This window comes from Podarcis filfolensis (assembly GCF_964270895.1).
Source record: "Podarcis filfolensis genome assembly, chromosome: 9".
Classification (NCBI taxonomy): domain Eukaryota; kingdom Metazoa; phylum Chordata; class Lepidosauria; order Squamata; family Lacertidae; genus Podarcis; species Podarcis filfolensis.
This window is the reverse complement of record NC_139610.1, coordinates 9,741,630-9,757,153: the sequence shown is the minus strand read 5'-3', so window position 1 is coordinate 9,757,153 and position 15,524 is coordinate 9,741,630. Positions and strand designations below refer to the sequence as shown.

At 43.3% G+C, this 15,524-nt stretch overlaps 2 long non-coding RNA genes across 2 annotated transcripts in view; both read right to left on the bottom strand.

Moving 5' to 3' along the window:
• LOC310770352 overlaps positions 1–15,524 on the bottom strand; it is a 516,476-nt gene that overhangs the window by 339,029 nt on the left and 161,923 nt on the right. The gene's annotated exons all lie outside the window — the stretch shown is intronic.
• Positions 9,976–15,524, bottom strand: part of LOC310770362 — a 38,974-nt gene continuing 33,425 nt past the window's right edge. Inside the window, exon 2 of the long non-coding RNA XR_014552111.1 lies at positions 9,976–10,174. This is a non-coding gene — a long non-coding RNA (uncharacterized lncRNA). The remainder of the gene's footprint in view (positions 10,175–15,524) is intronic.

The window sequence follows — 15,524 nt, the reverse complement described above, 5'->3', positions numbered from 1 at the left end:
ACAAACCATATGTCTCTTTGTTTCCCTTTTTTGTTCTAAAATATTCAAATGTGTTTATCTCCTACAGTAAGAACTGAAATGTATTAAACACACTGTTCTTTCTATGACTAATGACCACAATCCAAAGCTTCGTGGGGCCTAGGGCTGTGTGTGAACAGCGTTGCTGACATTTTGCTAGTCTTTGCCATTTTGGCTTTCTTCGAATTCTTCAGATGCTCTACCTAAGATGTTACCTCCACATTTGCTTCAGGAAAAATCTTGGGATGTCCCTACCTGTTCCAAGAAATTTTGTTCTTATCTATCATCTGTGGCAATCACACAGGGTCCCCGGACGTTTCACCGTCTATTGATCCCTGTGACACTACTTTATTTCTCGCTGCCACCACCCAGGCCCTACCTGGTACAATACTGAGTCCAGTCAGGTTTAAATTGGAACATAAACTTCTGTTTATTTATTGCAGTTTAACAAGTGTGTGGTTTCATAAACGGTATCGGTCAATTACAATCATGGGGTGCCTATCCAGACCTATAACTTCTGCTACCTGCTCTCACTCACTAAACCACCTCTCAGATATTTACTTGTCTTCCTAGCTCCTAACTGTTCCTGACTCAACTTATTTCGCTACACTAACTCAACCTACCCACAGACTCTATCCCAATTCATTCCCACTCCAACCAACCACCCAACTCCCAATGAACTCCCCTTTTGCCCCTCCCAGAGCTGGTTTTATAGTCCCTCTGACTCCACCCCCTGGGTTCTGATAGGGTAACCTGTTTAACTATTTCACCTCCAGCACTCTCCTATGTTAACGTCACACCATCTTCCAGCCAAATTCAATTCAACTTGACTTTAGGCCAAATTTTGACAGCAACTCCAACAAAGGCTCTAACGCAAGTAGGAAGTTTTGTGCAGGCAGAGGGTGCTGCACCGAGTTCAGTGCTGGGGCTGGATGATGTTCCCCAACAGTGCAAAATTGAGTCTGCATACTGGACAATCTATACATGGCTCAGTCGCCTGGGCCATGAGACAAATAATTTTTTCATTGCTATGAAAAATGGCTCAAGAAAAGGCCACAATGAATGACTTCCAAATAGCTGGGATTGCCTATGGCTTCTGCCCCAGATGCCCAGGCATCCACACAGCCACTTCGGCTGGTATAATTACTGTTGCAACAAAGCACCATGCCAGACGCTGCAAAGGACCCTGGGTGTACCTCTCGGGTACCTCCTAGATGTAATCAGCATTTGTAAAAAAGCAATTCTGGAAGCCATGAAAGATTCAAAGATCTTACAGGGATGAAAATGCACTCCTGACCAGAAACAGGAAAAGAAGCATGAATCACATTTTGTGCTTCTTCAAAATATTCCCTTCTCTTTCTTTTCTTTTGAGACTGGCACTTGAAGGTGGGAAATAGTTGCCTGATTAATGACTTTTGATGGCAGGTGGCTATTCCAATCCACTATAATTTGCATCGTGCTCGACCTGCAAGAATGGGAGCTTTAAGAACAGCTTTTGTGTGCTTAAATTTGGACACAGGGAGAGAACGAATTTGAGATTTGGAGTTGGCTGGAAAAGGGTGCTAAAGCTGCAGTCCTAAGGGATGCTTGTGTGTTTGTGTGTGGTGCTTTCTGATATATACTGTGGTCCCTGGGAAGGCGTTCCAGGAACCACTGAATAGCCCTCTGAGAGCTCTTACAATACTATAGTGCTGGACTGATGTTGTCTGCAGATTAGTACTACATGTATGTGCTATGAATTGCTAACTAGTCAACCTCTCAGTGTTGTCGTTGTTGTTGTTGTTTAGTCATTGTTTGGAAGTGCTCCAGGGAGTCTTCTCTTCTCATGAGGTGGCCCAAGTATTAGAGCCTCAGCTTCAGGATCTGTCCTTCCAGTGAGCACTCAGGGCTGATTTCCTTCAGAATGGATAGGTTTGATCTTCTTGCCTTCCATGGGACTCTCAAGAGTCTCCTCCAGCACCATAATTCAAAAGCATCAATTCTTCGGTGATCAGCCTTCTTTATGGTCCAACCTCTCAAAAAATAGCTTATTTTAGGGTTACCAGACATCCCTGTTTCCCAGGGACAGTCCCCAGATTTGCGAATAAGTCCCCGGACAAATTCCATCCCCGGAATGTCCCCGGATTTCATCTAATGTCCCCGGGAAATGCAGTCTCAGCAGCCCGGAGCAGTTGGCTCTGGCTGACTTCAGGAGCTACTTGGAAGTCCCCATATGATGGTGGTGCAGCTTCCGGGCTGCCTCTACCTTCCCTGACCCCAGCAACTAAGCTGTGAAGGGAGGCTTCTTGCTGCCTGTCAGAGCAGTCTCTCAACTCCTACTTGCGTGCAAGCAGGAGCGGGGCAGGGATCTCTCAGATAGGCAACGGGATGCCTCCCTTCCCAGCTGAGGGACCCCTGCCCCCTCCTGCTTGCACTCAAGTAGGAATGGGATTGGGGCTGCTCTGAAGAAGAAGAAGAAGAAGAGTTTGGATTTGATATCCCGCCTTTCACTCCCCTTCAGGAGTCTCAAAGCGGCTAACAATCTCCTTTCCTTTCCTCCCCCACAACAAACACTCTGTGAGGTGAGTGGGGCTGAGAGACTTCAAAGAAGTGTGACTGGCCCAAGGTCACCCAGCAGCTGCATGTGGAGGAGTGGAGACACGAACCCGGTTCCCCAGGTTACGAGACTACCACTCTTAACCACTACACCACACTGGCTCTCGATGGGAAGGGAGGCATTTCGCTGCCTGAGAGATTCCTGCCCCCTCCTGCTTGCACGCAAGTAGGAGTTGGGATGGGGCTGCTCCAAAAGGCAGTGTGAAGCCTTCCTTCCCAGCTAAGGGATCCCCACCCCCTCCCGCTTGCACACAGGTAGGAATGGGATTGGGGCTGCTCTGATGGGAAGGGAGGCATTGTGCTACCTGAGCCTCGCCACCGCTCTCAGCCCTCCTTCTCTGCCTTCCATGCCTGACCCACCGCACACCGCTTCCCCACCACTACCACCAAAAAACCAACAACTTAGAGGCTGCCCAGGCTCATGGAGACAGGAGATAGATGCCTCAGAGGAAGGGGGAATGTGGCGGTTGAGGTCAAGGCAGCAGCGGCTCTCTGCCGCCACCATCGCTGCAGCATCAATGTCCCAAACGTGTAGTATGTATGTATGTATGTATGTATGTATGTATGTATTTTTTTTAAAGGATATTTATTGAAGTTTTACAAAAACATAAATTTAAAAAATCATATAAAAAGAAAGAAATACAAAAAATAATAATACATAAAATAAGAAAAAGAAGAGTAAAAACAAATCCATTTTTGTAACCCTAACTCATTATCTTATTTCCCTGGCCTCCTCACACCTCCCCTTTTTGTATCCCCATTTAAATAATCAAATCAGCAAATCCTTACCCTCTTTCGTTTATCTTAACTCTGTATCTTAACATATTATAACTCTATATTTTCATCCATTATCAGTTCAATTTTGCATACTCTTATTAACTTTGTTGCTAATGCCACTTATTTTCAATCCAACATCATTTTAACATTCATGTATGTATGTATGTATGTATTGTGCCCCCAGATTCATTGGAAAAAATCTGGTAACCTTATTTCAAAAGGCAGGCACCAGACGTTGCTGGTGCTGCCTTCTTCACAAGGAAACTGACCTTGTAGCATGGTCCTTGGAACCTCTTACCACTTCAGGAAGTATGGTGGCCCAATTGCCCGAACCTTGTATTGCAGATAGGCTTTTCCCAGATAATGGAATGACGGTGGCCGCTGCTTGGCTTACGTACGTTGCCCAAACCGCGTGACCGTGACAGGACCAGGTATATCAGTTCAACCCACTGAACTGGAGACTGAACTATCGAGGGCGGTAATTAGTCCGGGCCTGTTGGAATCATGCATTGCTAACTGCTGATAAATGTTCCTGTGTTAACAAGATTTCAAGAAAAGTCAGATATTCTGCGTGGCTGCTCAGGAAGTTTGTTATTTACTCTGGTAATTTAAAATCTAATCACTCCCATGGGTAATCCTGTTTCCTTTGGAGCCGCTTTATCTCTTTTGATAATAATGTAAGCTGCACATGTGATAAGTAAACTTGGATCTAAGTGTGAAGGGCATATGGGTATATCTAGAAAATTGCTAGTAGGATCCTCTATGGCTGAGCTGAAGCCTGAATGATCAAAAAGACCTAAATCTGAGAGCATTTGCGTCTCCTATTTCAAAACCGCAAGATTACCGTTTCCAGAAATAAACAGGGTTTCTTTCTAGTCACCTCTAGCACTTCAGGACAGCAATTTCATGGGGGCAGAGGTGCTCCATTGTGCTCCATTGTACATGCCCAGTTACCTCATCCTTAAAGGCTACGGCCTTCACTTTCATGGAGGGATCACCTCAGTGAGGCATAGAGATGTGTGCCTGGGAAACTGGTTCCTCCACTGAATTGGTACCAATTGGTACCAAAGAAGGATAGAACTTTCTTCATGTACGCAACAACAGCAGCAAGAATACTTATCGCAGAGTATTGGAAGACACAAGAGCTACCCACCCTGGAAGAGTGGCAGATGAAGCTGATGGACTATATGGAATTGGCGGAAATGACTGGCAGAATCCGAGACCTGGGAGAAGAGTTGGTGGAAGAAGACTGGAAGAAATTTAAAGACTATCTTCAGAAATACTGTAAAATTAATGAATGTTAAAATTATGTTTGGATTGGCAATAAGTGGTAATTAGCAACAAAAGTTAACAAGAATATGTAAAAAATGTATTGATAAATGGACGAAAATATTGAGTTATAATATGTTATGATATAAAGTTAAGATAAATGAAAAAGGGTAAGAATTTGCTGAACTGATTATGTAAATGGGAGTACAAAGGGGGGAGGTGTGAGGAGGTCAAGGAAACAAGCATATGAATTTAAAGATATCAAAAAAATATGGATTTGTTTTTTAACTTCTTCTTTAACTATTTGTTTTTTGTGTGAATTTTTGTATTTTTTGTGTTTTCTTTTTTTATTGTTTATCCTTTTTGTGGTTTTTTTTTCATTCTGTAAAACTCTACTTTTTCTGTAAAACCCCAATAAATATTTATTAAAAAAAAAAACCCCGCAAGATTACCGTTTCCAGAAATAAACAGGGTTTCTTTCTAGTCACCTCTAGCACTTCAGGACAGCAATTTCATGGGGGCAGAGGTGCGCCATTGTACATGCCTAGTTCCCTCATCCTTAAAGGCTACGGCCTTCACTTTAATGGAGGGATCACCTCAGTGAGGCATAGAGATGTGTGCCTGGGAAACTGGTTCCTCCACTGAACTGACTGGAGATTCTTCCTCACATATTATCTTCCAGATTTGTGGAATGTCGAATTACAAGGCTTCCTTTTCTTGAGGCTATAGGTAAGGAGGTGTGAAACACTTCTTAAGGTATTTCATGAATCAGTTCTTTTGCCTTTGCTTGGACTTCCTACAGATGTCTTCTCTTTCTAAATTTGCTTGAAATTTCACTTTTGATGAAATTTGGTGGCGAAAACCAGTTTTCCAAGTAATCTGCCTCCTTGATTCTATGATGGGCATAGGCAAACTTGACCCTCCAGATGTTTTGGGACTACAACTTCCATGATCCCTAGCTAACAGGACCAGTGGTCAGGGATGATGGGAGTTGTAGTCCCAAAACATCTGGAGGGCTGAATTTGCCTATGCCTGTTTTATGATCACAGCTAGAAATCCTTTTTAACCCTCTGTCCATCATCTGTTGTGGCAGGGAGAGAGCTCATGGCTGACAACTCATGTGTCTGTTGAGTTTGGCTGAAATGCCTCTTTAAATGTTATTTCTCATGTCCTGATGCTTGATTCACACAAAATCCAAAAGGAATTGCAAGCCCCAGTGTTCTGGAAGGCTGTTTGCTCAGGCAATCCATTGATTTCTTGACCCAAATCTCCTGTCTTTTAATTGCTTTATTTATGTTTACTGGGTTTTGTTTTTGTTTTTTGTTTGGGTATTTCAGCTATAGATATCTATATTTTAAAAGCTTTGTGTATCTTGAGTTCGTTGATCTTCTGTCCCATGAGAAATAGAATTGTTGAGCTGGAAGGGACCCTGAGGGTCATCTAGTCCAACCCCCTGCATTGCCAGAATATGCAGTTGTCTCATACAAGCATCAAACCTGAAACCTTGGCATTATAAGCCCCATGCTCTAACCAACTAGACTATGCTTAAAACTGCTAAGAACTCAGAACTCCTTAGAAGCAAACTCTGGGATTAAGCAGTATCTATTAATGAAACAGGGATGCGGGTGGCGCTGTGGGTTAAACCACAGAGCCTAGGACTTGCTTATCAGAAGGTCGGCGGTTCGAATCCCCAAGACGGGGTGAGCTCCCATTGTTCGGTCCTTGCTCCTGCCAACCTAGCAGTTCGAAAGCACATCAAAGTGGAAGTAGATAAATAGGTACTGCTCCGGCGGGAAGGTAAATGGCGTTTCCGTGCGCTGCTCTGGTTCGCCAGAAGCGGCTTAGTCATGCTGGCCACATGACTCGGAAGCTGTACGCCAATGCCTCGGCCAATAAAGCGAGATGAGCGCCGCAACCCCAGAGTCGGCCACGACTGGACCTAATGGTCAGGGGTCCCTTTACCTTATATTAATGAAACAAAATTTATATACTCCTTGATTATTATTATTATTATTATTATTATTATTATTATTATTATTTTTTAAAAAACAAGCCTCTCTGATAATCTTGTGCCACCACTTTGGGACAACTCAGCCACCTGTGGCAGAGGCTGCTGTGATAGTAAGGCAGGCTATGGATCACATCCCAGCTGCATGTAGTCAGTCGGCAATCAAACAGTCCCACTCACTGCAATCAGCATAAATACTTTCTTACTGAGGCAGATATCTCACAGGAGACACAAACCAATGCAGACAAAAAAGCATGCATGCACTTTTGCTGCCTGAGGGAACCAACCAGAGGCCAGGATGCTGCCAACCAGCCCTTCCCTGCTTAGTCCTCTCCCACCGGCAATAGAAAGGAATTTCTAGTTATTTTGGACACTCAGGTGCCCTCAAATGTAACTTAGAACCATTCACTGTCTTCTTGTGACCCAAATGTATGATCGTTCTTGACTGATTGTGAATGAACAATGGAGCAGAACCAACAAAACCAGAACACAATACATCACTATTTCACATCAAGTTAATATTCTCTCTCTCTCTCTCTCTCTCTCTCTCTCTCTCTCTCTCTCTCTCTCTTTCCGAAGTATGTATCACATGAGTGGAATTACAAACAGAGAAAGACAAATCGCAGCTGCAGTAAATACTGAAACTTCCAAATTTCTGTAGAAAGCTAAAGGGAGAGAAGTCTCATTTCCCCATCTGCTTAATAACTAACATGCAAATGAATAGAGTGCCATTTTTCCCCTTTGCATTCTCTATTGAATTAAATCTTCCTTCGTTCTAAAAGACTCATCTTATTCTGTCAGCCTTTTGAGTAGGCTATTCAGCAGCCGATCAACACAACTGTTTGCCTAGATGCTGCTTGTTCTTTCTTCATCTCGCCTCTCCCTCACCCTTTCCAATGCATCCCCTTATCTTTTTATAGCATTTCTGCCAGCATAGCTTTAGGCAGGTGCATGCTCTAAAACCTGTTTTATTGTTAACATATTTATAACCAGGCTTTTCTAATAGAGACAATTAGAAAGGAGCTAGAAATAATCTCTAAACTGATCCCTCCCTGCAACTATTTCCTAAAAACATGTCTTAGTTCGGTAAGGGTCATGCAAACGCATTGCGGTCCCAGTCATAGCATCCCCCATCACTGTGCAGTGACTCTAGCTAAGGTGTAGTGAACAAACTCAGAGATAAGAAGGGCCACAACTTTATTGATTCCAGATCAGGGGTGCGGACTATGCACGGCCCTGGGTGCCCCAGCACCCACCATTTTAAAATGAAACTCCCCCCACCCGATTCCACTTGCACACACCAGCATCTGTAAGTGACATCAGCACACCCCCATGATGTGCAAGAATGATGCCAGCAGCCCGCTGGCACCCAATGGCTGATCAATCTACGGGCACAATCCATCCCAAATGAAGTAAAAGATGCTCAACACATTTGCTTGGGGCAAAGCACCATTTTGTCGTAGGAAAGGTTAATAATTCTTTTAAGTAACAAGGACCAAATGAGCTGGTTGGCTGCCCTCCTTTAAAGCGTAAAATAATAATATGATGATCGGAGGAAGAAGAAGAAGAAGAAGAAGAAGTAGAAGTAGTTTGGACTTGATATCCCGCCTTTCACTCCCCTAAAGAATTCTCAAAATGGCTAACAATCTCCTTTCCCTTCCTCCCCCACAACAAACACTCTGTGAGGTGAGTGGGGCTGAGAGACTTCAGAGAAGTGCGACTAGCCCAAGGCCACCCAGCAGCTGCATGTGGAGGAGCGGGGAAGCGAACCCAGCTCACCAGATTACGAGTCTACTGCTCTTAACCACTACACCACGCTGGTTGGAGGAGGAGGAGGAGGAGGAGGAGGAGGAAGAAGAAGAAGAAGAAGAAGAAGAATTGATGCTGTGGTGACCAGCATTAGCCTTCACTGACCTAAGTGGTGATGTAGACCCTGTTTGCCACTGGCTATCATCTGACACTTTCCAGGTGGTCATTTGGATGGGGGGCTGGGCTGTGGGATCCAGGACTTGGCCCAGAAGTCCAGGCTTAGCTGTACCACTTCTTCGATCAACACTGGTGTTTGTGTCTTCATCCTCCACACAGCAGCAGGTTAGCTGCCACACCTCATAATTTCATCAATAGGTGGCAGTTCAGGACCCAGTTCAACCAGGGTCTGGTATAGTTATTCCCATTAGAATGATCTCCGTTGTAAGGATATATGAGCAGATTTGAAGCTGATCAATCAAATTGGATCACTTGGACTATTAGTCTCTTTTTCTTCAGTTGGACTAATTGACTTAAACCTAAATACAGTGGCTTAATTGATTCATGGAGTGCAGCCTTTGATACTCAAGAATCCAATGCAGTGATTAAGTATCATCTCGGCAAGATTGCAGTTCTTATTTATTTTTACATATATCACTATTTCCATTTATGTCCCATACATCATTTTTAATATTCAGTGTATGGATAAATTCTGTATTTCAATGAGCTACATTTTCTGCTCCATGTTAATAGCCAACACTGTTTTACATTAGCTGTTCTTGTTTCTTACCACTTGGTAATGTTCATCAATCAAGATCTTTCTCCATTGTCTACCTTTTTTAGTTGGCACCAGTGAAAAATGGTATGAGGCTGGAGCTCACAATGTACTTTTATTTATTTATTTTCAACATCTTGAAATTTAACTCTGTGATAGAATACATCTGATTTTACATGGCAGATTGCGCAGCCAAATGGCATGAGCCAGCCAATATTAGTAATTTCTAATTCTTGTTGAGAGCAGTGGGATGAAATTTACAATCTCACGGAGTAAACCAGTTTCTGGGCTTTACCACTTCAGACATAGGGATAGAGCCCTTTTTAAAATCTGAGAGGCTCAGGGGAAGAACGTTCAATTCAGTCACCTTATCACCTTCAGGATAGCATGCCATGTATGAACACTATTTATCCCCCGCCCAAACAAACTAATTATGCATATAATCATTTCAAAAAGCATCTATATCAGAAACAGAATCTTAAGGTTTTATGTCTCTAAAACTCAAAGATAAAAAAATAAAGATTTCATTTGCAATATTTCTCCTTCAGTCCTTCTGCATATGGATTTCATGTTTCATCAATTAATATAGAAAATAAACAAAGAAAATATTTACACCTAACACCGAGATACTTTCATATCAATGTAAAAGTTATGCAGTTATATAAGTTATATCTCATATCTACATTTCTTGGCAGCAAATTCAAAAATGAGATTATCAAAGACATTTCCCTCATTAGATCGTATTCTATAGAGAGAACAGATAATGATGATAGTCTTGACTGCCGCATTGTTGACCGTAATTTATTTTTAATAAAAGATAATTTGGAGAATCCTCTTTCTCCTTCACAATTTGAAATGGGCAGAGTGAGATAAAGAAGGGAAGCTATGGTAACATTTGGAAAAAGCTTCTGCTGGGTCTTTACTGTAAATTATCTTCAAACCACGCTGTGCTGTAGTCTCAGATCCATCACATTCTTCTGCGGCATCTAGGAAATGAGTGAAATGTTTTAGCTCAGAGAGCAGAGAGATTAGAAGCCATTCCCAAAGCTTCTGCATCCCTTTCTGTGGGAAAGTTCAGGGTGGCAGGAGAGGGCATATTGTTTATTAATATCCTTCCTCACTTGCACTAGCAAGTTCCTTTATTTAGCAGAGTGCATTCCCTTTTACACAGCAGAAAACTAGTTGCAAACTCGTGTGAGTTTCTTAAGACAATACACAATCTGGCTTGTCCAGACTGAAATGTGTTCTAGTATTTTACTAGTAAGATCCATTGAATCCCTCCTAAAAGAATAAAGACACCACAGTCTTATTCATAAGCAATAAAAATAAAGTTTACTCACGATCAGGCAGAGCACAGTGTGATTCCTGAAGGCAGGCTTTAGGCTTAAAGTTTCTTTCTCTTTTTTGAATATATTTTTATTGAACAATTTTAGCAAACAAATTATCAATCAACATAACCATTTACACAACCCCTTTTCCCCCTCCCCCTCCCCCCAGGACTTCCCTTAGCTCCCCTCCCTGGCTTCTTTACACATATTATCCTCTGCACATTATAAAATTGTACATATCATTACCTTATCTATCATATATTCAACTAATAACTTTGTGGATGTTTATTCAAAACCTGCCAAGGAGTCCAAGTCGTTTTGTTGTCTTTTTAGATAATTTGTAAAAAGGTCCCATTCTTCCTTGAAGTCACAATTGTTCTTATTACGCAGTTTGCATGTCAACTTAGCCAGTTCCGCATAGCTCATCAATTTTTCTTGCCACTGTTCTTTCGTTGGGATTTCCTCATTCTTCCACCCTTGTGCTAACAAGACTCTTGCTGCTAGGCTTAAAGTTTCAAGCATATACAAACAGGTTTGCCCCATATGTGGGCTGACCTAATGACTGCAGCTAGCAGTCTGGGAAGTTTGCAGGATAAAAGGAAGATGGAAAAGAGACGGGGGGCAGCATGCATTGGCCTTTTACCAGGTCAGGTAAGGTCATGCCTACCCACTAGTCACATGCAAGGAAGGATGCTCCAGGCCAGGAGGAACAGGAAGTTTCAACTGGCTGGACCAAACATTCCCTTGTATGTCCACTCTAGCAAAACAAGGAATGTTGTACTTGACTGCTCCCAATGGATTACATTCCACACTTTCCAGTGCACCATGATTTGCAGAAGAATGGTCCATACTTACCAGGAATCCAAATAAATCCACAACATCTGGGTAAACGCACGAGCACCTCTCTAGTTCCATTTGTAGCTTATCTAAAATATTGTAGTATGTTTCCACCCTGAATTTGTCTCTGCCAGTTAGCTTGCAATAACTTTTTTTCCCTTTGGGAAAACTGATTTGTGTATCTATGATGTTGGTCTTTCATCTGAGTACAGTGGTACCTCGGGTTAAGAACTTAATTCATTCTGGAGGTCTGTTCTTAACCTGAAACTGTTCTTAACCTGAGGTACCACTTTAGCTAATGGGGCCTCCCGCTGCTGCCGCACTGCCGCCTCATGATTTCTGTTCTCATCCTGAAGGAAAGTTCTTAACCCGAGGTACTATTTCTGGGTTAACGGTGTCTGTAACCAGAAGCATCTGTAACCTGAAGCGTATGTAACCCGAGGTACCACTGTATGTGGCTTCCACTTGTTGTTTCTTTTCTTTGTATCTTCTACAGTTCTTCAAAGTTGCCCCACACATGATCCGAAGAGGAACCAGAATTGTCCCACATGCCATTGACAAAGGTGATTAGGGAAGAATACAAATTTCCCCTGGATATAGCATTCTTGTTGGATTTTTGTTTACAGAGACAAATCTGCAAGGGATCTTATGCCTTAATGCCCTCAAAAATATATATTTCAAATGATTTCAGCATTTTTATTTTATTTAACCAAAGAATGTGCTTCTAACTTAACCACTACTTTCTCTTTGGAATCAATGGCAATCTTTATCAAGGTGTCCAAAATGCTGCAATAATTAAGAACAAGCGTTTGTGTGGCATCGTCTCAGAAGGCCTACCTTGATGGTGACATGTTTTCCAAGGTGTTCTTTTGTGTATTATTTGGGAGGGCCAGTGATCAATATCAGTTTGAAACAATTTCAATCTGTGGGTGGGTCTGACTGTGGGAAACAGCCTGTAGGTCTGATTATGATTCAGTTTACAACAGGGGTTGCCAAATTTTTTTAGCCATGGCCGGTCCACTGTCTCTCAGACCTTGTGGTGGGTCGGAGAAACGGTAATGGGGGGGGCTGGAAGAAGAGGTAAGGGGGGCAAGTAGTCATCCTCCCACCCCCACCCGCTGCGCTTACCTTCCCAGGGGCTGCCACCACCACCACTGTCATCTGGCCCACAGGAACACCAGGGCAGCTGCGGCAGGAAGATGAGCGGCATGATAGGGCTGGCTCTGGAGAGGGGCTGTTTAAAATGGCACTCAGCCAGCTCCCTTCCTCCTCTAGGCAGGGCGGGGAGAAGCCAGGAGGAGGGAGGGAGGAGGCACCGCCACGGTGTGTGTGAGGGGGGGGAATGGAATGGCGCAGGGGGGGAATCATAGAATCATAGAGCTGGAAGAGACCACAAGGGCCATTGAGTCCAACCCCCTGCCAAGCAGGAAACACCATCAGAGCACTCCTGACATATGGTTGTCAAGCCTCTGCTTAAAGACCTCCAAAGAAGGAGACTCCACCACACTCCTTGGCAGCAAATTCCACTGCCGAACAGCTCTTACTGTCAGGAAGTTCCTCCTAATGTTTAGGTAGAATCTTCTTTCTTGTAGTTTGGATCCATTGCTCCGTGTCCGCTTCTCTGGAGCAGCAGAAAACAACCTTTCTCCCTCCTCTATGTGACATCCTTTTATATATTTGAACATGGCTATCATATCACCCCTTAACCTCCTCTTCTCCAGGCTAAACATGCCCAGCTCCCTTAGCCGTTCCTCATAAGGCATCGTTTCCAGGCCTTTGACCATTTTGGTTGCCCTCCTCTGGACACGTTCCAGTTTGTCAGTGTCCTTCTTGAACTGTGGTGCCCAGAACTGGACACAGTACTCCAGGTGAGGTCTGACCAGAGCAGAATACAGTGGCACTATTACTTCCCTTGAAATGGCGCAGCCTGAACAAACAGAATCCCCACATTGATCCACGGACAGTCCGCGGGCCGGATCCTGAAGGCAATTGGGCCTGATCCGGTCCTCAGACCTTAGTTTGCTGACCCCTGGTTTACAACCTCATAAAGAACTAGGCCCACGTTGCAACTAACGTTTGTGGATTGTGCCCTTTAAGGAGTTTTCCCTCTCATTTCCTTCACCACTCTGATTTCATAGAAATAAAAGAAAAGGAGGTGAGCTGATTATCATACAATTATAGAAATGGAAATGAAACACCTAATCAAGGATGAATAGCTTGTGTAACTATTAACCAATGCATGGCAAACCTTTATGTTGCTCTGCATTGAATGATCCATCAGGTGTATCATGGCAGCTTCTTGGCTAATGTTTAAACCGTTCCACAGCAATTTCAACTTGAAGTTAATGGCAATCTTTTAGCTATACATTCACATTCAGGGGCTTTCCCAAATGACAGGGCTATCTGCACAACAAGTACACCACTGTCACTAATTGGTTGTTGGGAATCCGGATGCCCTCCTTTAACAGCAATAGCCAAAACAACAACCAACCATACCTCTCAGAATGAGGCATTATGCAAAATCTAAAGTGATAAAACTTTAAAGGACTCTGGTAATTCCCCCCCCCCCCCCCCGAAAAATCACACTCTCCACCTCCAAGAAACTGAAAGAAGAAAAGTGTTTTTGCAATCTCAGGATCTGGCAAATTCAGAAAAGAATGCAGAGGATCCTGGGCTGGCCAAAGATCTGGGCAGAACTTTGCACTGAATTTCATTTAAAGCACCCTTTGATGCATTCTGCTTGGGCAAAACTTTGGCAAAATTTTTGAGAGAAGCTCAAAGAATTTTGACAAGAGAAGAAACATGTTTCCATGCTTGGCTTGGGACACATGTCTTTAAACAAATTTGTAACATATATAGAGCTGTGTCTTTAAACACATCTGCAAACTACTTATCTGTGCTCCGCAACATGAATGACTGGGGGATAAGATGAGTTAGCTTAATGCAGAGCTTTCCCCATCATAAGCCGAATTCTTTTCTGCCAGAGGACAGGCTACTGTCTAGAGTAGATCAGTAGAGCTGATGCAGAAAGCAGCACATATTCCAAAATACATGGGGAGCAACATATGTAACTTATGGAAGTAGTCTAGGTAGCAGAGTGCTTGCACAAGAACAACAGAGACAGGTTAGCCATGAAGGCTGTCCAAGAAAAGGAAGGAGTAGAGTAGGATGAGAAATGAGAGGGCAGAATACCAATGGAGGCTGTCCAGTGATGGTTTGCTTGGCGAGAAATTGGAAATCTGTCGTGAGAGGAAGAGAAAAAGAAAGATGGAGTTATACCTTTCTCTTCCTCAGGGAGAACAATGGGGATTCTTAGCACGAGACAAATCCAAAAACAGATGCAGAAAAAAGAGATTTTCCTCTTCCACAGCAAATCTGTATCAGGCACAGACTGTTGGGATGTGGGGCTGAGGGGGAAAAGGCACCCAAACTGGGAGCCCAGAATCTGTTGGAGTAAGTTTATCCCAGAAACAATTATTCTGACATCGCCTAGGGTCCAGAGGTGTAAAAATGGGCACCTAAATCTGAGAACTCAGGAATCAGTCAGCCAGAGTTTATCCCAGCAAGGAACACTGACGTCAAGTATCTAAAACCAGTAATAGTTTTAGACAACAAGGGCTCACTAAAGAATGAATTAGTCTTGGAATATGTGGCATGCAGGAAATGCTATGCCAAAACACACCTTCTGAGTTCTCAGAAGTTTTCTTCTGCTGTGAAAGAGAATTCCTTTTTTTTTAATGCCTCATTTTCAGGGCACTTTAGAGTTTTGTTCAGTTAAGGGGTATCACTGGGCTGGTGGCGATGTGTGTGTTTATTTCCAGTAAATATTTATCCAGCATTTTGCAAGTTCATTGGCTACCTGCTGTCCTTGATTTGAATAGAAGAAGAAGAAGAAGAAGAAGAAGAAGAAGAAGAAGAAGAAGAAGAGGAGGAGGAGGAGGAGGAGGAGGAGTTTGGATTTGATATCCCGCCTTTCACTCCCTTTAAGGAGTCTCAAAGCGGCTAACATCCTCCTTTCCCTTCCTCCCCCACAACAAAAACTCTGTGAGGTGAGTGGGGCTGAGAGACTTCAATGAAGTGTGAAAAGCCCAAGGTCACCCAGCAGCTGCATGTGGAGGAGTGGAGATGCGAACCCGGTTCACTAGATTACGAGACTACCGCTCTTAACCAC